Source organism: Durio zibethinus, chromosome 28, assembly GCF_047325235.1.
Source record: "Durio zibethinus cultivar Kanyao isolate XHJ-2024 chromosome 28, ASM4732523v1, whole genome shotgun sequence".
NCBI classification, from domain to species: domain Eukaryota; kingdom Viridiplantae; phylum Streptophyta; class Magnoliopsida; order Malvales; family Malvaceae; genus Durio; species Durio zibethinus.
The window spans coordinates 10,987,404-11,012,567 of NC_143189.1; the positions used below are offsets into that span (position 1 = coordinate 10,987,404).

General features: G+C 33.8%; 1 pseudogene across 1 annotated transcript; it reads right to left on the minus strand.

The window, feature by feature from the left end:
- Positions 1-39: 39 nt before the first annotated feature.
- LOC149510749 (uncharacterized) lies at positions 40-4,721 on the minus strand (annotated as a pseudogene). The gene is made up of 7 exons (XR_016335057.1): positions 4,605-4,721; positions 2,272-2,323; positions 1,823-1,867; positions 957-1,227; positions 826-888; positions 459-527; positions 40-213 (listed from the first exon to the last, which is right to left on the minus strand). The product of XR_016335057.1 is annotated as an uncharacterized LOC149510749 (transcript).
- Between the last annotated feature and the right edge of the window lie 20,443 nt (positions 4,722-25,164).

A 25,164-nucleotide genomic window follows, 5' to 3' on the forward strand; every position in this document is an offset into this window, starting at 1 on the left:
TTTTTTTAAATAAGTCCTCCTGTACCACAGGAGGAATGCTAGAGCTAGCTAGAGGCTTGTGGTATTGATTCTATTAAAAGCTTACATCTGTGACAAACTATTAAGCACCATGATGGGATAGCAATCAAATTAACTAAATCATCTACTGGAGCTTCTTTATCCCCGGAAAAGAAGGGAGAAGTGCGAAGAGAGCATCACCATATCCAAAGGGATCTGTCATGTAAGCATAACATGTAAGAATAGATGACAAGGTGAGACTAAAATGCACTGAAAAGTGACAACACATTCGACTGGTTAAAGAATGATCAGAATTAGAAACCAGATTCATTGATCATATAAACATAAGCATGCATGAAAAGTAAGTAGCAAGACACGTAGGGTGAAATCAACCCCTCATTTCCATCAGTCAACATACAAAAGAAAACACATGGTAATTCCCATCAAGTCAAGATTTATACCTCCGTTGGAATTTCACCACCTAGTTGTTCAATGTAGCAAAGCACCTGGCCCTTCTTCGCTATTTGCCCCTGTTGCAGAAACAAACTCAGAATTTCTGAATAGAACCTCTAACATATGGAAACGAAAGCAACACTTGAGAGTACAAGTGAACCAATGATGGCTTCCAAATCAATGGTTTCATTTATGTTTTGTCTCTTGAAGACAACACGTTGGAAAATAAAAGTATGAAAAACAGGAAAACCATTTTGAATGCTATGGCCAAATGAGAAAAAACATTATCTCTTTCTGCTAATGTGATCAAAGCAATCTATTGTTTGGGTCCCTAAAATAAACAAATACTCTTACCAAAATCCAATGAAGTATTACCTCTTTACACGATGGTGGAGCACGCTTCCCCTTTATGGTTCGTGATCTCCTGAAGAAACCTACCTGCACAATTTATCATCTTACTTCTATGAGTTCAAAGCAAGTGAAGAATTTAAATTTCATATTCTCACCTTCGGAGACTGAAGTATCACCAAGCCTTCATCTGCAGCTTTATCAAGTAAGGATTGGATTCTCCCTGAAGAAGATAGTGGTTTGGTGACAGCTAAAGAAGGTGAAGAAAAGCCCCGTTTGAGTCAGGTGGTTCAACAGTTCTATTGGTGCTGACGCTGACAGGAGGAGGATTTGGGATCGCAGGTGGATGTTCACTTTTTCCCGCCAAGTCCCTCACTATGTATAGCCGAAATCCACCAAGATAACAAATGGAGACAGAACAGAAAGCCACTCAAAACCACAATATCTGTAATTGTTTTGGATGCGAAACAGAAACAATTCAAGTAGAAAAGCCATTAACATTATCAAGCTATTTGCGGCACAAGAAATTAAAACCTGCTTACTTTTAGTTCAAACTCTGCAATTGAAGTTGTATTTCATATATCTCTGACCAGAGATTCCACCTGCAGTTAGAAATTGTAAACTGCAAACTTCTAAAATATAAGCTAAAGGTAAGATTTTTCATTCATTTTTGAAAGAAGTCCCTAAGCAGGCAATATTCACATATTTATTCCCAATTTCTAACGTTTGAGTACATTAAAAAAAAAAAAAAAAAGAGAAATCAATTACTTCATTTTCTCCGAATCCCACATATTGTTTCTTCACAGCGGCTTAAAACAGAGTTGAAACTTGAAACAGCTAAGCATAGTTCACTAATTACCCAGTAAACTTAAACGGTCTACTAGATAAAATATTTTTAATTTAAAGGTGAAAAAAAGAATGGCAATAATGATGTGGCATAACATACATGCTTGCATTAATGATTTACAAAAAAACAATTATGAACTCACCCCAGATGAATTTGGAATAAGCTGGCTGGTCAAACCAGACATTTTAGTCTCTTCAGAATCATCTGCTAAATTTGTAGTAGCTGCAAGTCAGCAACCAAAATGATGCAGACATTACAACAAATCATGTAGTTTAGAAAACTTAAAAAGCAAAAAACAGAGATGATGGCAAAACTTCAAAATATTCAAATTTACACACTTTAATCAGTGAGGTACTTCATTTCTATTTTGACAGTGGTTAATCTGAGATAAGACGGCCAAAAAAGTGACAAATGACCAGAAACAATCGGGTACAAGATTTTTTTTCCCAATGAGTAGCATGTACATCAACCTTAAATGCAATAGGATTGAGCAGTTGAGACACAAATATCTGGATATTTCACGAACAAGATATTTCATGAAATTATTACACATCCAAACAAGCTTCAATAGTTACAGCAGTTCTTTTCTTTTCCTCCTTACCTCACCCTGTATTTTTTTTTCGTACTTTTTTCTCTCAAAGCCTTACACCATACTGACAGATTAGAGATTTTTGTAACCTGTATAATGAAGTAAGAATGACTTTAAATTGCAGAAACATTATAGACTATCCCTATTTCGACAAATTTGAGTGGACAGTAGAACCAGAAAGAGAGAAGAATTGAATATTATCAACTTGCACCATAGGCACTGTCATTGAATCACATTACTCACCTCCAAATAAATAAACTAAAAACTACTTCTCTATTCATTTGTTATACACGTGCACAACTACTGTGCATAAATAGACGTATACAGAAGTTACGTGCCAAAAACTTACCAAAGACTTTAAGGAAAGATTAGTCTGTAAAGCAATTCAAGGGTAAAATTTTACTAAATCTGAAACAAGCAGAAGAACATAGAATATATGTCTTCATGAGACTGCTACAATGTGAAATGTATTTCTTCAAGAATCAGAACTATTATTGAGAGCACAAAAGTTCATTGTGTCAACTCTTTATATTGACACACCTTACAGCACAATTTTATTTTTTAATACACTAATTTAATAAAAATACTTCATTTATATATAATTAAAATGTTATTTATATTTAAAAATGATATTTTTATAAAAATTATACTAAATTAAAATTATCAAATTAATTTCGGTCAAGTCAAGTCAAATGCATATTGAATGCATATAGTTAGGATCGAAGTCGAGTATAAAAAAAAAAAATCCGATGTCAAGTTAGAGAAAAATTGGATAGAATTATTAAAGAGTCAAGTTGATCAAAGGATGAATTTTAACTTATCCCGACTATATCTGTTATCATATTTAAATGGAGGTGTTTATGTGACGCCTCAATTTGGCTTTCTTTTATTTTTCATTTTTGCCCTTTCATTTTTTTTTAATTTATTTCTAGATAAATTTTATCAAAAAAGGGTCACTAGTTATATGAATGACAAAATAATCAGTATCCGATAAATTCTAACCTGACTTCATCCAATGAGGGAGATTTTTTCTTTTCAAAATTGGGATCAAGTTGGGCTAGGATGGTTTTCTATTTTTTAAATTAGGATCAAATCAGAGGCAAGTTCAAGGTGCTTCATGACTATCTCTTCAAGATATATAAAAAATACATATTCTATTATTTATTTAATTTTATATTTGTATATGTATTATATTAATGTAATTATTATTTAATAACTTAATTAAATAAAAATGATACATTTATATATAATTTAAATACAATTTATATTAAAAATAATATTTTAATAAAGATTGTACTAAATTAAATTTATTGAATTTATCTCTGATTAAATTAAATCAGATTTGATTATACATATATGTGCTTAGTTGAGATTTGATATAAAAATAATAACCCAATGTCGGGTCTAAATTGGATTCAGATTGAATAATTAAAAAGTTGGTCAGAGCCAATGCTAGAAAAATCTGCCTTTACCCGACTTCTTGTCATCCTTTGTGAATGTATCCACGTTACATCTCAATTTAGTTCTCTTTTCCTTTTTTTTTTCTTAGGCCATTTTCTTTTATTTTGTTTTTTAAATTGTCTATTTTATTTTTTTCTTAATTATGTTTGAAAAGATAAATTTTAAAAAATGAATTGTGATTTTATTTGTTACATAAGATGTATTATGCATAAATTAATTGATAAATTTTTGCTAATCATTACATTTATTAAAAATATTATAAATGAAACTATACTCATTCATTTATTAAATTTATCTTGAACATTGTTTATTACAAATAAAAAAAAATTGAACCAACGATAAAGTGCAAGACTATTTCTAGTTCATGTTAAAGAAACAAAAGTTCATTTATTTACCCTGAGATCATGCCCTATTGCTATGGACCATTATTGCAAGCATTGAACAAGAAAATTAGTGAGAAAGATTCAAACAGAATAAAAATTTCATACACTTAGTTATATATTGTCGCCCTGAAGTTTGGTTTGCCTGATCCCTCATTATAAATCTTTTCGTAGTTTTTCACTCCTTTATCATAATTTTTGGTTCCTTTTAACTATTTAAGTGGAAGTTTTACCATAGTGAAAATAAAATTAAATTAGCCTAACAAAAATAAGAGAAGTTGAGAAAGCTATATTTCCTCATAACAGCTTTCAAAGTGTGTTTGCCACAAAAATTAATAGATTGTATCAATATATATTAACTTAATATAAACTATTGGCTTCTGAAATATGTGAAGGAAGCCATTAAATTTCAACAATTTCAGAATCTAACTATTAAAAAATCATAGAAAAAAATTATTTCCCTTGCCTTTTCTTCTTCTTTGTTCTTTTGTTTTAATTCCCTTCAACATCGATCGGTGAGATAGCTTACCTCCATCATCCAGCTTGGGTGAGTGGAGTTCAATTTGGTGCCAGTCAAATGACCTTTCCCTTTCTCGTCTCTTCTTCCTCTTTCATTTTCCAATTCTTTCTCTAAAGGAAAGGCCATGGCTTGACCTCCCTTCCAACTTTCTCTTTTTTTTTCCTTTGTTTTCCCCCTTCAGCTCCCTCCGGAGAATCTCTTTTAGCTTTATCTTCATTGTTTCTCGTCTCATCCAAGAGCTTTTCAAGCTTCTCTCTTCCTTTGGGGCTTTCTAAATACACCACAAAATTTTTTTTATACACCCTCAAAATTTTCTTTCAAAAATACCCATATAACAAATACAAATTTTAACCTTTAATAAATAATAAAAATAACCTCAATAACTTATACATCCCAAAATCAACTTTGTACATCTTGGAAATCCATTCCGAGAATTATATTACTTTCTCAAAAATGGATTTTTGAGAATCTTGTATTCTTATAAATCCGTTTCCAAAAATACATAATTTTTTGTTTAAATATATATTTAATTATAAACTCTTGATAACATTTAATTTTAATTTAAATAAAATAAATACATTTAATCTTAAAATAAATAATACTAAAATAAATCAATCTCTTTATCAATGTCTGACATGAAAAATCAGATGTGATAGAATCTCTAAACGTCTCTAATGATTTCTCTGAGGCATGACTCAATTCTAGCAATAAAGACCTCTAATCTTTAGGCCACTGACAATGTCATCAGCACATTGACAAATCCCGCAATAAAAACTGGTGGTTGAAAGAGTAGAGTTCTTTACTACCATATTTATCGGTCTGCTGATGACATGGTCAATGTTCTATAGGGTGTTCAATCTCGAACTAGCATGCATGCACACACATGAGTCATTGATGTGCCCATTCTTATGTGATCATATGTATGAATAGAAGAGACATGTTAGTTCTTAAGCATGCATAGGGATAAAAGTGTTGTTGTCTAGAGACCAGAAAACCAAGAACACCCTTTGGCCCATGCAAAACCAGAAAACCAAAAAATGGTTTTCTTGATTTTCTAGAGTATCAAGAGAAAGAACAAGTTTATACCATGTATGTTGAGAATATCGATTTTAGTTTCAATCATACACAAGTAGATGGATTTATAAGATAATGATTTAAGGTTTTCAGTGATTAAAGTGAATTTGAGCTTCTAAGAAATAGATATCCAAGAATACCTAAAGATTCTCGAATATTCATTTTTGAGAATACTCAAAACTTCTCGAAAATGGATATCTAAAAAGCTTTCAATGTTTTTTATAAATGAATACTTGAAAACCTTTGAGGCTTCTCAAAAATAGATATCCGAGAATCCTTAAAGCTTCTTAGATGTCCATTTTTGAAAAGCTTCAAAGTTTCTCGAACATTTATTTTCGAGAAATTCGATTTCAGAAAATAAGGAGACAAGAAAAAAGAAAATGTAGTAATGGAAAATAGAAAGTGAGAGGTGGGGTGTATTTAGTTAAATAAAAAATTGAGTTTTGAATTTAGGTATATTTAGAAGTGGGTTGTACAGAGTAATAAATAGGTTGTAAATAGAATTCCCCTCTTCCTTTTACCTTATTATAAATATTATAAAGTCTTTTTTAACCCTACAATTATTTTAAATGTCAAATTTGAGTTGGCTTTAAGGGACGATTTTTATTTATTGTTGTTTCTCATCTCATCCAGAAGCTTTTCAAACTTCTCTCTTTCTTTTACTTCTTTATAAATATTATAAAAACATTTTTAACACTAAAGTCATTTTAAATGTCACATATAATTGTAGACACCCAATTGGGTCCAGGCCCAGATCAATTGGGCCTGGCCCAAATGGGTAAAGCCCAATTGAATTTTTATCTTGTATTTTTTTTCTTTTGTATATCTGTATTTATTTATTTTTATTTAGAATAGATTTATATGTATATAGTTATATATTTATTATTATTATATTATTATTATTATTATTTATTTTTATTTTTATTTTTTTGTAATCTATTTTTGGGTTTATCTTATTTTTTAAATTATCTGTTAATTTTATCTGATTCTTTTTGATTATCTGATTTTTTTTTTCTTTTTATCCTATCTTTTCTAATTATCTAGTTTTTTTTATTTTGATTTTTATTTTGGAGGGCTAAGATTGAAGGCTGAAGAATCCCACTGTGGAGGGGAATTCAATCAGAAGAGTCCAATTGGATTCAAAGATTGAATCCCCGTCCAATGAGGAATTGGGATTGATCAGGAACTCCTGATCAATCCCTATATAAAGGACCCCTGGAATAGATGCAAACAGATAGAAAACAGTAAGCAAAGCTACTGATTTGAGAGAAAATGAGGCGTATAGGAAGCTAAGAAAAGTTTAGGAGTGCTCTGGGAGTGAGAAGAATTTTTTTTGAAATTTTTTTGGCGATTTTTTTTCTGGGAAATTTTTGGAAATTCCAGATTCCGGCGAAAATTCCGACGACATTTGAATTTTTCGACGAAAATTTCGACGAAACTTGAAGTTTCCGGCGACCTGCCCAGTTTTCGGCAAGTAAACCCAGAAACCGGTGAATTTCCGACCAACTTCCGATGAAATTTTCCAGATTCCGGTGAACTTTTCCAGAATCCGACGAAAATTCCATCGGTGTTCTTCAGCCTTTAGAGAGAAGGGAGAGAAAAAGAGGAGAAGAGAGAGAGAGGGGGGAAGGTTTCTGCCGAAAAACGAAGGGAACTGCCTTTTATACCCTCCCAAAACGACGTCGTTTTGGCTTTAAGTTAATCAGAGGATCCGCACGTTTTGCCGAACTCGATCCGACCCGAGCGTCGACCCGCTTCCTGACCCGTGCGTGTCTGCCCCCTCCGAGCCGAGCCGGGCTTCCAAACCGTTCCCCTGAGCCGTTTCCCTACCTTGAACCGAGCCGCGCCGATAACCGAGCCGCTCCAGATTTGTTTTTTTGAATTTTTTTATTTATTTGTTTTATTTATTTATTTGTTTTATTTATTAGATTAGATTTATTTAATATTTTTTTATCTTCGTCTTATTTTTATTTTTGTTTTACTTTATTTTTTTATTATTCTATTTTCTTTAAATAAAAATCAAAATTTCCAAAAAAATATTTTTAGGGAAAAGTTGAAAGTATCAATTTTCCTTAAAAATAAATTCCAAAAAAAAGATTTTTGAGGAAAAGTTGAAAGTATCAATTTTCCTTGAAAGTTAAAATTTCCAAAAAATATTTTTAAGGAAAAGTTGAAAGTATTAATTTTCCTTAAAAATAAATTTCAAAAAAAGGGTTTTTGAGGAAAAGTTGAAAGTATCAATTTTCCTTGAAAATCAAAATTTCCAAAAAAATATTTTGAGGAAAAGTTGAAAGTATCAATTTTCCTTGGAAATCAAAGTTTCAAAAAAATATATTTTTGAGGAAAAGTTGAAAGTATCAATTTTCCTTAAAAATAAATTTTCAAAAAAATAATTTTGGGGAAAAGTTGAAAGTATCAATTTTCCCTACACAAGAACAATCATTATTTCCTTCCTTTCTATTTTCATTTTGATTTTGATTTTTCTTTAAATAATCCGACGACGGAGCCTCTGCAAGTGAAACAGTAGTTCTTCTTGCATACTCTTGAGGTGAGGGAATTTTCTCAATTTTCTACTAAAAGTATTAGAGTCAATTGAGAATAATTTCCAATAATTAATCACTTGGTAAATTTTTAAGGCTCATTGGATAACAAAATTCAAGCTGGTACCATCTTTTGATGGGCGTTGTGAGGGTGCTATAACCTTCCTCACACGTAATCGAACTCCCGAACCTTGTTCTGGTTAGTAGACCTGAACCTATTTTTTTAGGGACCCTTGAATTTAGGTGTTCCCTGAAAGGATAGATTCCTTAGGTGGCCAATCACACCTAGATAAAAAAGATTGGTGGCGACTCCCTTAAGTCAATGTCTAGCGATAGATCCCCGGATCTAGACGTTATGACAGCTTGGCGACTCCACTGGGGACCTTAAGAGTCAGGCCAGCAAATAATTTGTGTTATCCAAAAGCCTAATAAAATTGAACCTTGTTGTATATATGTGTTGTTATTCATTCATGTTTATTTACCTTGTTAATTATGTCATTCATATGCATGTGCATAACATGAGCTCTACACCCGAGCTCCGTCCCTCTAGGAGGGAGTAAAGTACCTATTGCTTTCGTGAGGTCTAATGCCTCCGCAGTGGCTAGCGAAATACTCCCACTCAAATTGAACCTTTTCCGCTTGTAGCCTGTAATGGGTGAGGATTAGGGTGCCTTACTAGTCTGTGATGGACATGGATGTAAGGAGCAATTTGAGGACCTTTAGACTTTGACCTTAAAACCACATGTAGTGAACCTTAAGAGTGCCTACACCTAGGATAGAGTCCTTTCTACCCAATGATAGATATACCCTGAAATTAAGACACAAAAAGGGTGTTTATCTAATCATTTTGATTGCTTAACTTTGTGTATTATTTTTATCATATGTAACACTATGCATCAGCATCACTTTCATTTCATTCATGGAACTAACTATGTTGTTTGTCTGATTATATGCATCTGCATTACTTTCATGATCATGTTTTAACACAATCATTTACATTCATTTCATACTAGATTTCAGTCAGAAAAATGTACATTTTATTTGTGTATCAAAGCATCACACATAAGGCACAGCATAACATTTCTAATCATAAGTATGGTACTCAAGGTCCCAGAATAGCTCCATCTAGCGAAAACCCTGCCCATCGATTTAACACAAGATCCAGAGCAAGGCAAATGGAGCAGAAAAATTCCCAAAGATTTGAAAAGATAGAAAAAGCCCAGGAGAAGATTGAAAGTGAGCTAAGCAAGATTTTGGAGGCTCTTAATAACATGAATAAAGGAAAAGGAGTTGAAGGAAGTACAAGCCAGCAAGAAGTGGCTGACCCTTTGTACCCTCCAGGTTTTGGCCCACCTCAAGCCCAGTCTGCTTAAGAGGTCCCGCCACAACACTTCACATATCCAGCATATCCTGGAATGCCATCAGCTTTCAACTCGGGGCAGTATAATAGCTATATAAATCCTGTCTTCACTGAAAAGGCAGCAGAACCAATTCCTGATCTGGATTATTTAAAAGAGAAGGAGAAGGAAAAAATGAGGGTGGAAGCTGAGGAAAGTTCTAAGATTACCATGCTAGAGTAAAGGCTAAGGGCTGTGGAAGGATTTAGCTTTTATGGGTTAGTTGATGCTGCTGGGCTCTGCCTAGTTTCTGATGTGGTTATCCCCCATAAGTTCAAGGTACCAAAATTTGAAAAATATGATGGTACAAAATGCCCCAAAACCCATATCACCATGTATTGTAGGAAGATGGCAGCTCATGCACATAATGAAAAGCTATTGATGCATGTTTTCCAAGACAGTCTTACTGGTTCTGCGGCCAGATGGTATGTTCAACTGGACAGAACTCGCATTCGCTCTTGGAGCGATATGGCACATGACTTTATCAGTCAATATCGACATATCATCGATTTGGCCCCAGATCGTTTGTCTTTGCAGAATCTGGAGAAAAGGTCAAACGAATCTTTTAAAGAGTATGCCCAGAGGTGGAGGGATGTTGCTTCTCAAGTACAACCTCTTCTGACCGAGAAAGAAACTACAGTGCTATTTGTCAGCACTTTAAAACCTCCCTATTATGAAAAGATGATAGGGAATGCGACAAAAAATTTTACTGATATGGTAATCTCGGGAGAGATCATTGAGAGTGCCATCAAGAATGGCAAGCTAGAAAGAAATGAAGCATCTAGCAAAAGAATCCCGAAGAAAAAAGAAACTGAAGCTCAAGCTGTGAGCCTTAATAGACAGCAACCTAGAGGTTACTCACCTTACCCACCACCAGAATATTTGTCATATCACCCTGCTGTAAATAATACTTCCTTTCACCCATACCAACCATTTACACAACCACCATACCCCCAAACCTATCAAACCTCTAATAGACCCCAGAATACCATGTATAATTCTAACATTCAACCTACCTCAAGACCCCAAAATCACCCAACTAACCCTGTTGGTGGCTCGCGGGAGCAACGAACCACTCGTGAGAAACCTGTTTTTGACCCTATTCCGATGACCTATACGAAATTGTATAAGGAGCTCTACAACAGTCACTTGATTGCTCTAAGTAAATTGGAACCCCTCAAGCCACCTTACCCCAAGTGGTATGATCCCATTGCCCACTATGACTATCATTATGGGATTGCAGGTCACTCTACCAAAAATTGCACTACCCTGAAACACAAAGTGCAACGGTTGATCAAGGATGGGATGATTTGCTTTGACACTGGAGGGATGACTACACCGAATGTTAGTGGCAATCCTTTGCCAAATCATAATATGAATGCTATAGGTGAAGAACAGGAGCACCATGTGAGGAAAGAAGTGGCAGATATTAAGACACCCCTGGGCCAATTGTTTGATGTTTTACGAAGAGCAGACATGATACAACTGGTAAGTCCACACAGCTATCATGGAGCATATATAGCTGGTACCAATTGTAGGTATCATAATGGGGCAGTGGGCCATTCCATTGAAACCTATGAGCAGTTTCACCAAGAGGTCCAAAGACTCCTGAATTCACATTAGATGGAGGTCTATGAAGAAAAAGAAGACTTGAAAAATGCTGAGGTGTACATGACTGACAGGCCTGAAAAGCTGTTTCCCAAACCAGTAACAATTCAGTATGGGAACAAACCAAAATCAGTCATAGACAAACTCCTCCCCAGGCCAATAACTTTTAAAGTCTCAACTCCTTTCTCATATAAAGATGATAAAGCTGTACCCTAGAGATATGGCTATGACACTATAGTTCAGGGACAAAAAAAAGAGGTCTCCAAGGCCGATGCTTCCAATATTACTGGTGTAGGAGGCATTACTCGAAGTGGGAGATGCTACACTCCAGAAATGCTAGAGAAGGCTAGAAGGGAGAAGGCTAAAGAAGGAGAAAGACGAAATAATCCAGAGATAGAGCCTGAAGAAGATCAGCCAAAGCCAGTATCAGAAAAGGAGGTTTGTGAATTCCTGAAGCTGGTAAAACATAGTGAGTATTCAGTTATAGAACAGTTGAATAAAATGCCAGCTCAAATCTCATTATTATCACTGTTGCTGAACTCAGAGCCACATCGAAACGCCCTGCTGAAAGTGTTGAATTAGGCATACGTGGCACATAACGTGTCTATTGAATATGTGAACCACCTGGCTGGAAATTTAGTCATGCCAAATCACATTTCATTCAGCGACGATGAGATTTCTTCGGAGAGAAAAAGAAATGCCAAGGCTCTGCATATCACAGTCAAGTGCAAAAGCCATATCATAGCCAAAGTCCTTATCGATAATGGTTCTGCCATCAATGTCATGCCTATGTCAACTTTGGCAAGGTTACCTATTGATTACTCTCATATGAAGGACAGTCAGATGATTGTGAGAGCCTTTGATGGAACCAAAAAAGAAGTCCTGGGGGATATTGAGATGCCCTTACAAATTAGACCGTGCACCTTCAATATAAAATTTCAAGTGATGGATATCTCTCCATCCTACAGCTGTCTGTTAGGAAGGCCATGGATTCACATGGCAGGAGCTGTGCCCTCTACTTTGCATCAGAAGATCAAATTCAATGTGGAAGGTCAATTAGTAGTGGTAGTTGGAGAGGAAGACATGCTAGTGACCCAACCATTAAACACTCCATATGTAGAGGCTGCCGAAGAAGCATTGGAATGCTCCTATCGGTCTTTTGAATTGGTCAATACTGTAGGTGAAGGATTTTAAAGTCAGCTTTTTTCAAAGATAGTGGTGAGCTAAGTCATCAACAAAGGCTTGTATCCAAGACTTGGGCTGGGCAAAAACTTGCAGGGAATTAAAGAACCTCCAACAATGATAGACAATAGCGACAGGGTGGGCCTAGGCTATGAGATGGTAGAGTGGGAAGTCAAAAGAAGGCCATCAAGAAAAACAGCCAGACTGATGTTTATCCCACACTTGTATGAAACCTTTAGACCTGGAGGATTCATGTACCCAGATGCAAGAAAAAGTGTGGAAGACGATTTTGCCCAGTTAGCCATTAATGCTGTTGAAGATGAAGTGGGGGTAAATAAAAAAGAGTGGGTTCGTCTTTGTCCATCAGATTTTGAGCTGAACAATTGGAGTGCCATCAAAATGCCTTTGACTTTTGATTTTGATACAATGTAATTGTAACATCTCAATAGCTTTTGCCCAAGGCTATAGGGTGATCTTTTTTGTTTGGGCCATTCATCATTTATTATTTTTAATAAAAATTAGGAAGTATGCATTTTCATTCATTTTTTCTTGTGTCTTTATTTTTTTCATCTCTCCAAGCACATCTTGCCAACATATCCCCATTTCATTCAATTGCAGGTCTTTAAATGAACATGAAGATAATCATGATAACAATCAAGAGGTTAGCTTTGAGAATTCAATCAATACTGATGAACTTGATAATGAAGAGAATTCTGAAAAATATGTTATGCCTCCGGACCTAATGAGGATGATTGAACAAGAAAATAAACCAATTGAGCCTCATCAGGAGGTAGTGGACTTAGTGAATCTAGGAGATGAAGAGAATAAAAAAGAGGTCAGAATGGGTACTTCACTTACATCTGGAGATAGGCAATGATTGGCAGATCTACTTCGTGAATTTATAGATATATTCGCCTGGTCTTACCAGGATATGCCAGGACTGAGCACAGAGATAGTAGAGCACAGATTGCCCCTAAAGCCAGAATGTAAGCCAGTTCAGCAGAAACTGAGACGGATGAAGCCCGAAATGCTGTTAAAGATTAAAGAGGAAGTGAAGAAACAATTTGATGCAGGTTTTCTACAAGTGGCCAAGTATCCAGAATGGGTAGCCAATATAGTCCCAGTTCCTAAGAAAGATGGAAAAGTATGAATGTGTGTAGACTATCGGGATTTGAATAAAGCTAGCCCCAAGGATAACTTTCCCTTACCTTATATCGACACACTGGTAGATAACACATCTAAGGATTCGATTTTCTCTTTTATGGATGGTTTCTCGGGGTATAATCAGATAAAAATGGCTACAGATGATATGGAAAAGACTACTTTTGTGACCATGTGGAGAACTTTCTGCTACAAAGTCATGCCTTTTGGGTTAAAGAATGCTGGGGCAACATATCAAAGGGCTATGGTAACACTCTTTCATGACATGATGCATAAAGAGATTGAGGTGTATGTAGACGATATGATTGCAAAGTCTTGTGAAGATGAAGATCATGTTACTAGCCTCAGAAAGTTATTTGAGAGGTTAAGGAAATTTCAGCTCAAATTAAACCCAGCTAAGTGCACCTTTGGGGTAAAGTCAGGGAAGTTGCTAGGCTTTGTGGTCAGTGAAAAAGGAATTGAAGTTGATCCCGATAAGATACAGGCCATCCAGAATTTGTCACCTCCCAGCACACCAAGAGAAGTTTGAGGTTTTCTGGGGAGATTGAACTACATTTCTCGGTTTATCTCTCAGCTTACTTACAAATGTGATCCCATATTTAAGCTTCTCCGTAAGAATAATCCTGGGAAATGGAACGAAGAATGTCAAGAGGCGTTTGATAAAATTAAGCAATATTTATCGAACCCTCTAGTGTTAGTGCCACCTGTTCCAGGGAAACCTTTAATCTTATACTTAACTGTATGTGAAAGTTTAATGGGATGTGTGCTGGGACAGCAAGACGAAGCTAGCCGAAAGGAGAGAGCTATTTACTACCTGAGTAAAAAGTTCACAGAATATGAATCCAAGTATTCTTCATTGGAGAAAATGTGTTGTGCATTAGCGTGGACTGCCAAAGACTCAGACAGTATATGCTTTATCACACTACGTGGCTCATAGCAAAACTGAATCCAATTAAGTATATCTTCGAGAAACCTTCTTTATCTGGGAGAATCGCTAGATGGCAAGTAATGCTCTCGGAATATGATATTATATACGTGAGCCAAAAAGCAATAAAAAGAAGCGCTATAGCAGAATTTCTTGCAGATCGCGCCACTAAAGAGTATGAGCCGATGAAGCTAGAATTTCCTGATGAAGACTTAATGACTATTTCTCAACTGGAAGAAGGGGAGCATGTAGAAAAATGTTGGAGAATGTACTTTGATGGAGCTGCTAATGTCTTGGGGCATGGAATTAGGGCAATTCTGATTTCTTCAGAAGAACAATATTGTCCTATAACAGCGAGGTTAAACTTCAATTGTACAAATAACATCGCTGAATATGAGGCATGTGTCATGGGATTGCAAGCTGCTATAGAAAGAAGAGTGAAAGCACTGAAAGTGTTTGAAGACTCAGCTCTAGTCATATATCAGTTGAAAGGAGAATGGGAGATGAGAGATTCAAAACTCGTTCCATATCATAAGTATATTCTAGAGCTGATGAAACAATTTGAAGATATTCAGTTTGATCACTTACCTCGGGAAAAGAATGTGATTGCCGATGCATTGGCTACTCTGGCTGCAATGATTCGAATTAATGATAATACCGATATTCAGCCCATCAAGTTAGATGTTAAGGATATACCAGCATATTGTTCTAATCTAGAGGGGTAAGAAGATGGAAAACCCTGGTATTATGACATCTTACAGTATGTCAAGGATCAGCAGTATCCAGTTCAAGCAACAGAAAGTGATAAAAGGGTCATCCGAAGATTGGCTATAAGCTTTTTCCTGGATGGGGATGTCTTGTACAAAAGAAGCAAAGATCAAGTATTATTGAGGTGTGTAGATGAGACCGAAGCGAAGAAAATCATTAAAGAGGTGCATGATCGAATATGTGAGGCACATACTAGTGGACATATGATGGCAAGACAGATCATGAGAGCGGGATATTACTAGTTGACGATGGAGAATGATTACATTGACTATGCTCGTAAATGCCATAAATGCCAGATATATGCTGATAAGATCCTTGCTCCACCATCTGCTTTACATGTTATGGCACCACCATGGCCATTTTCAATGTGGGGCATGGATGTCATTGGTCCAATCACCCTAAAGGCTTCTAACCGGCACAAATTCATTTTTGTGATGATAGATTACTTTACAAAATAGGTAAAAGCAGCATCATATGCAAATGTGACACGCTTCGTGGTTTACAAGTTCATAAAGAAAGAGATCATCTGTAGATATGGACTTCCGAAAAGAATTATTTCAGACAATGCCAAGAATCTAAATAGTAAGATGATGCAAGAAATATGTGCTCAATACAAGATCAAGCATCATAACTCGATACCCTACCGTCCGAAAATGAATGGGGCAGTTGAGGCAGCCAATAAGAACATAAAGAGGATTCTGGAAAAGATGACCAAGACTTATAAAGATTGGCATGAGAAGTTACCGTTTGCCTTGCTTGCATATCAAACGTCAGTTCGCACCTCTACTGGGGCAACTCCATTTTCTTTGGTTTATGGGATGGAAGCTGTACTATCAGTGGAAGTAGAGATCCCCTCTTTAAGAGTCTTAAAAGAAGTTGAGTTGAAAGAAGCTGAATGGATTCGAGAACGTTATGAGCAGTTAAATTTCATAGAAGAGAAGAGATTGACTGCGTTGTGCCATGGTCAGCTATATCAAAGAAGAATGATGAGGGCTCATGATAAAAAGATTCGACCCCATTGCTTTCGAGAAGGAGAGTTGGTTTTGAAAAGAATTCTCCCAATCCAGCACGATAGTAGAGGAAAATAGACTCCGAATTGGGAAGGGCCGTATGTGGTGAAACGAACTTTTTTGGGTGGAGCGCTGATACTGACTGAGATGGATGGAAATGATTTACCCCATCCTGTAAATTCTGATGCTGTGAAGAAATACTATGCTTGAAAAAAATAAGAAATAAAAAAAAAAAATGAAAAAAAATGAAAAAATGGAAAAAATGAAAAATGAAAAAAATGATGAAAAAAATGAAAAAATGGAAAAAATGAAAAAATGAAAAAATGAATGAAAAAGGAGGACTCAAGGCGAAAACTCTAAAAGGGCAGTTTGAGTCATAGGGGGTTGTCTAAGTTGAAAACCTGAAAAGGCAGCTTAGATAAGGAGAATACAGCATTGAATTTTAAAGTCCGCTGATATGGAGGCTAGCAAATTCGGAAGAGTTCCAAGTTGTTAAATACATCAGAGGGTTGAGTCTTCAGAAAAAACTTTGAGATGTTTTATCATGATTATCTGATTGTTCATTTTGGGCTTTGTCCCCATACCTATCCTTGTAATTCTTTCTTGACCAAAGTTTGCCAACATTTTGCTAATAAGAGACATTCTATTCCATTCTTTGTGTCTTTTTCTTATGACTGTTTCTCAACATTCAGATTCTTTTCTTCTTAATACCCCACCATTGAAGAAATGTGCAAATGCATTCTTACTTTTTGAGTTTGAAATAATGATAGATGAATGAATAACAACATGAAAGATTTTTACATTACATTGAATAAATCAAGAGTGAAAAAGGCAGAATCAAGATGTTCAGCTCCTGATTAGGACATTGAATCTAGGAAGAGATTTCTTACAAGAAGAATGTGAATGGAAGAGACAATTATGAGCTACACTGGTTCGATCTCAGAAGAGTAGTGTAATCGGATCTCTGAAGAACCAAAGGGCTTGATGCCTAAGGAAAAGAGCTTGAGAAACTTGAGTACCATACATTGAATAGGAATTAATTGGTCAACATTTGCATAACATGCATTGAAATTCATGCACATTGCATAGCATACACTACTTTCAGAAAAGTATAGTGTATAAATTCAAAAGCAGGGGTTTTCTAACATCCCACATGGAGAAGAAAGATATGAAGATATTTTGCAAAATTGAAAAAGAAAAAGCTTGTCAGGTAAGTTCCTAATCCTTGAAATAGGATGTCTTCTGGTATCAGGGTTGATTTATAAGACTTTTGGGCATAATCTCCTGAAATTCCTTCAAACACAACTTTCAACTCCTTTGGACATGATTGTCAAGGAGCAATTTACTTTTCAAAAGTCATGGTGCCTCTGTTTAGAGGAGCAATTTACTTTTCAAAAGTCGTGGTGCCTCTGTTTAGAGGAGCAATTTAATTTTTCAAAGTCGTGGTGCCTCTGTTTAGAGGAGCAATTTAATTTTTCAAAGTCATGGTGCCCTGTTTAGAGGAGCAATTTACTTTTTTAAAGTCGTGGTGCCTCTGTTTAGAGGAGCAATTTACTTTTCAAAGTCGTTGAGCCTCTGTTTAGAGGAGCTTTGAAAAAAAAAATGAAAAAAACAAAAAAAAACAAAAAAAACACAAAAAAAAAATAAAAATACAAAAAACAAAAAATGACAATGTTGAGTTGAGTCTGGATTGGGTGTCTACGTCTTTGCGCAATTTCTGTTTCACAGAAAATGTGCAAAGAGGGGCAGCTGTAGACACCCAATTGGGTCCAGGCCCAGATCAATTGGGCCTGGCCCAAATGGGTAAGGCCCAATTGAATTTTTATCTTGTATTTTTTTTTCTTTTGTATATCTGTATTTATTTATTTTTATTTAGAATAGATTTATATGTATATAGTTATATATTTATTATTATATTATTATTATTATTTTATTATTATTATTTTTTTTTGTAATATATTTTTGGGTTTATCTTATTTTTTAAATTATCTGTTAATTTTATCTGATTCTTTTTTATTATCTGATTATTTTTTTTCCTTTTATCCTATCTTTTCTAATTATCTAGTTTTTTTTATTTTGATTTTTATTTTGGAGGGCTAAGATTGAAGGCTAAAGAATCCCACTGTGGAGGGGAATTCAATCAGAAGAGTCCAATTGGATTCAAAGATTGAATCCCTGTCCAAGGAGGAATTGGGATTGATCAGGAACTCCTGATCGATCCCTATATAAAGGACCCCTGGAACAGATGCAAACAGACAGAAAACAGTAAGCAAAGCTACTGATTTGAGAGAAAAAGAGGCGTATAGGAAGCTAAGAAAAGTTTAGGAGTGCTCTGGGAGTGAGAAGAATTTTTTTTGAAATTTTTTTGGCGATTTTTTTTTTGGGGAATTTCTGGAAATTCCAGATTCCGGCAAAAATTTTGACGACGTTTGAATTTTTCGACGAAAATTCCAGCGAAACTTGAAGTTTTCGGTGCCCTGCCCAGTTTTCGGCAAGTAAACCCAGAAACTGGTGAATTTCCGGCCAACTTTCGATGAAATTTTCCAGATTTCGGTAAACTTTTCCAAAATCTGAAGAAAATTCCACCGGTGTTCTTCAGCCTTTAGAGAGAAGGGAGAGGAAAAGAGGAGAAGAGAGAGAGAGGGGGGAAGGTTTCTGCCGAAAAACGAAGGGAACTGCCTTTTATACCCTCCCAAAACGACGTCGTTTTGGCTTTAAGTTAATCAGAGGATCTGCGCGTTTTGCCGAACCCGACCCGACCCGAGCGTCGACCCGCTTCCTGACCCGCGCGTGTCTGCCCCCTCCGAGCCGAGCTTCCAAGCCGCTCCCCCGAGCCGTTTCCCTGCCTTGAGCGGAGCCGAGCTGCGCCGATAGCCGAGCCGCTTCAGGTTTTTTTTTTTTTGAATTTTTTTATTTATTTGTTTTATTTGTTTTATTTATTAGATTAGATTTATTTAATATTTTTTTATCTTCGTCTTATTTTTATTTTTGTTTTACTTTATTTTTTTATTATTCTATTTTCTTTAAATAAAAATCAAAATTTCCAAAAAAATATTTTTAGGAAAAAGTTGAAAGTATCAATTTTCCTTAAAAATAAATTCCAAAAAAAAAGATTTTTGAGGAAAAGTTGAAAGTATCAATTTTCCTTGAAAGTCAAAATTTTCAAAAAATATTTTTAAGGAAAAGTTGAAAGTATTAATTTTCCTTGAAAATCAAAATTTCCAAAAAAATATTTTGAGGAAAAGTTGAAAGTATCAATTTTCCTTAAAAGTAAATTTTCAAAAAAAGGATTTTTGAGGAAATGTTGAAAGTATCAATTTTCCTTAAAAATAAATTTTCAAAAAAAGGATTTTTGAGGAAAAGTTGAAAGTATCAATTTTCCTTAGAAATCAAAGTTTCAAATAAAAATATTTTTGAGGAAAAGTTGAAAGTAGCAATTTTCCTTAAAAATAAATTTTCAAAAAAATAATTTTGGGGAAAAGTTGAAAGTATCAATTTTCCCTACACAAGAACAATCATTATTTCCTTCCTTTCTATTTTCATTTTGATTTTGATTTTTCTTTAAATAATCTGATGACGGAGCCTCTGCAAGTGAAACAGTAGTTCTTCTTGCATACTCTTGAGGTGAGGGAATTTTCTCAATTTTCTACTAAAAGTATTAGAGTCAATTGAGAATAATTTCCAATAATTAATCACTTGGTAAATTTTTAAGGCTCATTGGATAACACAAATTCAAGCTGGTACCATCTTTTGATGGGCGTTGTGAGGGTGCTATAACCTTCCTCACACGTAACCGAACTCCCGGACCTTGTTCTGGTTAGTAGACCTGAACCTATTTTTTTAAGGACCCTTGAATTTAGGTGTTCCCTGAAAGGACAGATTCCTTAGGTGGCCAATCACACCTAGATAAAAAAGATTGGTGGCGACTCCCTTAAGTCAATGTCTAGCGATAGATCCCCGGATCTAGACGTTATGACAATAATTTGGCTCTAAATTAGAATAGTGGGGACAATTTTTTTTTATAGATAAAAAATTTCTAGGTAAATTATATAAATTGGAATTTCTAGTATCTTATGCTCATATAAATTACAATGCCTGTAGTATACTAATTTTTGGCACTTATTTGATATGTGTATAATTTTTATATCTAAATTGAATTTAATAAATAATTTTCCAGCAAAATGAAGGGAAATGAATGTAGACATCAAATTTATCTAGATTTTAATTGAGTCTTGGTTTAAAATTTGTCGGGTATACTAGGTTCTCAGGGCGAGGCTTGAATTCAATTCAACTAGGCCTAAAGTTTTATTTTAATTGGGTCTTAAGCCCATTTCATTCTTTAAGCCCAGCCTATTTTTTATTTTATTTTATTTTTAGTTTATTTTATTTTTTTGTTAAATTAAACAAAATACCAAAAAAAAGAAACAACTAGAAGAATACAAGAAAAGAAAAAAAACAAAAGAGGCAGGGGGTGCTTGGTGCCATGCATAGCACCACTAGCACCATCAACCCTTGCTAGGCCCTGTGCCACTCGTTTAGGCATAGGGCCAAGACTGGACAAAATAAAAAAAAAAAAAGGGAGTAAAGAGGAGGCTGGTGCTTGGAGTGCCATATATGACACACCTATTTACAAAGCCCTGTGCCACTTACTAGGCATAGGGCATAGCTGGATCTCCATAAATAGAGCTCTGTGGTTGACCTCTGAAAAAAAGAAGAGAAGATCCTACCTAAAAAGAAAAAGCATTTTGCCAAAAAAAACAAACAAAAAATCAAACAAAAACTTAGTCCCTTGGGAATAGGGAACCCAATGTCAAGAGTCCCTACAAAAAGAGAAAACAAAATCAATCTCAAAAAACAAAAAACAAACAAGTCAGAATACCGTAGAAAAGAGTTTGGCCGAAACTTTGAAGGTCGATTTAGGTTGTTTGGGACCTTTTTTGGTGAAAAGGAAGTTGGATTTGTGCTTAGGAAGGCGAGGGAAATTTTTTGAAAGCTTTTTGGATTTTTCAACAACTGGTCAACGACCATCTATGACGGTTGACACGGCAAACGATGAATGACAAATTTGGATAGAGAGAGGGGATTTGAGAAAGAGAGAGGTAGAGAGAGAAAGAAAAGAGAAAACTGAGCTAAAAATATTTGAGGTTTTCATTTAAAGTTAAAAGCCAAAATGACGTCATTTCAATTAAAAGACCAAAATGATATCATTTTAAGCCTAGGATCCACACGTCAACCCGTTGACCCGACCCGAGGTCTATGCACCCGACTCGACAACCCGTCTTCCAATTGACTTTTTTTGGTCTAGCTGAACTGACCTAGAATGAAGCAGATCGGCATTGAATTATCGAACCAACCAGATCGAGCCGTCGAATCGATCAGACCCGCATTGACCCAACTGTTGACCATTCTGATTCAAGCATAAAAAACTTTTTTGAATTTTTTTTGAATTTTTTTATATATTATTCTAATAACATTTATGCATATTAAAATATTTATATTTGTTAGAATAATTTTTTGTTGTGATGAATAATTCATCAGTAAAAAAAATAAATGATGAAATATTTAGTTAAAATTTTTATAATTTTGTTAATTTTAAAATAAATTTAAAAAAAAAACTTTATAATAATAATAATATAAAGTAATAAAAAATGTAAGAAAAGGAAGTTTTTATCTGATAATGAGATTCAAAGGTATTTCAAGTAGTGATACTTATGAAATCTCTAGATGAGAAGATTTTTTTTAAATACTACCAATATATTGAAATATTTATAAAAATTTTTCAATACAATAAAAATTTTCTTTTTTTGTTATAAAATAGTAAATAAAAATTAACTAATAAATTAAGAATAAAGTGTTAAAAAATGAGAAAAAAGAAAATTTTATTGATGATAGGATTCTAAAAGTATTTTAAGAATTATTTCAATAAAAAAGTTATAACTTATTTTTCCCAAATAAAAATTGAATAATAAATTTTTAATAAAAAAAAAAAGAGAAAACTCAAATTCCAATAAATGAAAAATCAAAGTGTTAGCTTTTTAGGTGAAATTATTTTTTTAAACCCTGAAAATAAGACTATTTTTATCAAAATCAATGGATAACACGTAGTTAATTGGTATCATTTTTAAACAAGTGCTGGGGGTTGCTAATCCTTCTCCACACGTTACTGACTCCCGAACCTAAACTATTTCGTAGACTCTAAAATTATCTTTTTAATAAATTTTAATTAAATTTAAAATTTCATTAAATAGATATGTTTTAATAGGTGACCAATCACACCTAACTAAAAAAAATTGATGGCAACTCTATTTTTTATTTTTTATTTTCGTTTCCAAATTCGTCAAGCGACCTTAAAACCATTATGAAAATGAACAAAAAAAAGTGAGAAGACAACAGAAAAAAATTGTTGGGTTTTCTTTTTTCTATTTGACATGAGGAAGGAAAAATAAACAAAAAATAAAAATAAAATTGTAAATAAAATGATTATTGCGTTTTTTTTTTCACTTACTTTTTGAAAGATTGAATTTAGAAAGACATAAAATCTATAAATGAATCCAATCATTTTTTTCCTTTAATCTAAGAAAAAAATTAAAAAAATTTTTTCCTTTCTTTTTTTCATCCCACCAAACACAACGTAGAGTCATGACAAATTGAGAGTCACATAAATGTTATTTTTATAAACTATGAGTAATTCAATTCCCATCACCCTAATTTGAATGTCCAATTATATAAAATATTTATCACAATTTGTACTTCAATTTGATTGAAAGGCTGAATACTAGCTCTCCACTTAAATTTGATGCGTACACAATTTTCATGTTTGACTTTTGGGTCCTTCGGCTTGTCCATCTATCATGGTAACAATTCTCGTGAATGGCAATAATGGTTCTTAAAAGTAATAAAGAAAAAAAAAACTTGGCAATTAAACTTTGATTCAATGGCACGAATATTTTAAAATTTTAAGATTTTAAATCGAATTTTATTATATGAATTTGTTTTAGTTTTGTATTAAATTTATTTAATTATATTTTAATTTAGTCGATAATTTTTTATATATATGAATATAATATTTATTATAATTGTGATTTTTTTTATAATTGTAATTTTATAAAAAATATAGTCAATCACTAGTAATTATAATAGTTAATTATTATTAACTAGATATATCCAAATTCAATGACAACTCTAGAAATCCTCCTATTGCATTTCTTTTCAAAAAATTTTAACTTTTTCATTTTCACTTAATAACAATTTTTTTTAAAAGTGTCTGCAAGTTTTATCTAGAAAGAGCACGATATTTATCTATTATTAAAAAGGATTTAAATTCTTTTTTAAATAAAAACGTTCACCACAAATAAATTTCACATCAATAGATCAAGTTCTTTCACATAAAAGAATTATATACAGTTTTACATATCAAATTATATAATTATTTTTGAATATGATAATTAATAGATTTGAATTTAACTCATAACATTTGTAATTTTTTTTAGGTTATGATTTTTTTATTAAAGAATTATATAAAATATTCTTTTTTTGTCCTTTTTTTTCAGAGTAATCATGTTGGAATATTAGTTGGTGGGGAGGAATAACATAATTAGAAACACTTAAATAGCTCAGTGTATGCATGGCCCTCTCGTTTATTAATTTGTTTATGATGATGCAATTGACAAGAAGATGAATCAATTATAAATTGATGAGGAACACTGGTAGCTATAGATTTGCAGCTTAGGCAATTAATTTACTAATTGTATTCCCATGTTTAGTGTGAGAGCATGGGAACAGTGGAGAAGAAGCTGAAAGGAAATGGATGTGGAATACGTGCGGGCAATAGTGGAAGAAGGCGGGATCTATGTTGAACAACTGTTCTTCCATGACCCAGATGGGTTCATGATTGAGATATGCAACTGTGATAACCTACCTACCAGTGATCCCACTGGCAGGTGAGATGGCTCGATCATGCTCCCGAGTGAATCTGCAACTGCTGCAGCGTCAGTAGATACAGCAAGTGGTTCGGCAGTAAGAGCAGCTGCAGGAGCAGAGCTGAGTCATTTGATTTAGGTGCATGTTAATAAAAATCATGAAATAAAAGACACCTATCTGCTTTTTTTTTTTTTTTCACGTTCTTGTCTAACTATTGTATGGACAAGTCCTTGTTTTTCTTCACTTGGTTTAGTAGTTTGTTCAATATTATTTATTTTGTAATTAATAAAGACAAGGCCTAGATGTGATCCCAAGGGAAGTGATCATTTTATGAGCTTATTTTAATTAATTAAAAATGGACTATTCTCTAAAGTTTTTCTAGTACTTAAAATTATGTAAGGCCCCCTTCTCTTGTTGTGAATGATTTGGGGTTTCAAAATCTACTAATTTAATGCACAAGTTGGAACTAGTTTTGATTGATATATCATGTGAAAGGCCATTCACATGAAAGAGTTTGTTGGAAATCATTTTATGAGCACATAGTCTTATCCTAATTTATTTATAATAGAATGAAAAATAAAAATTTCATAAAAAATCAGAATTTGAATAGGATTTTGCTATCTATCCTTTCATAAATTTCAAATAATACTAGGATATATAGCTATCATTCACACCTTATTTACGTATTTAGATTTGTTTCAATTTTAGGGTTATGGTCTATCACTAGGTTACCTTTACAACAGGTCATGTTATAATGTCAATCTAATTTCCAAATTGGACAAATTCATCTCGTATTAATTAGATTCAAGTTTCTATCCGGAATTACAATTTCATCTACAATCTATCATACAAATGTAATGCTGAAAAATCAAATGAATAACCGATAAAGAATCGAAAATTATGATTGCACCTGTCCAATGGAAGTTCATTTTGGAGGCAGAGGAGAGTTAAGAAAACAAAAAAAAATAAAAATAAAAGATTGCA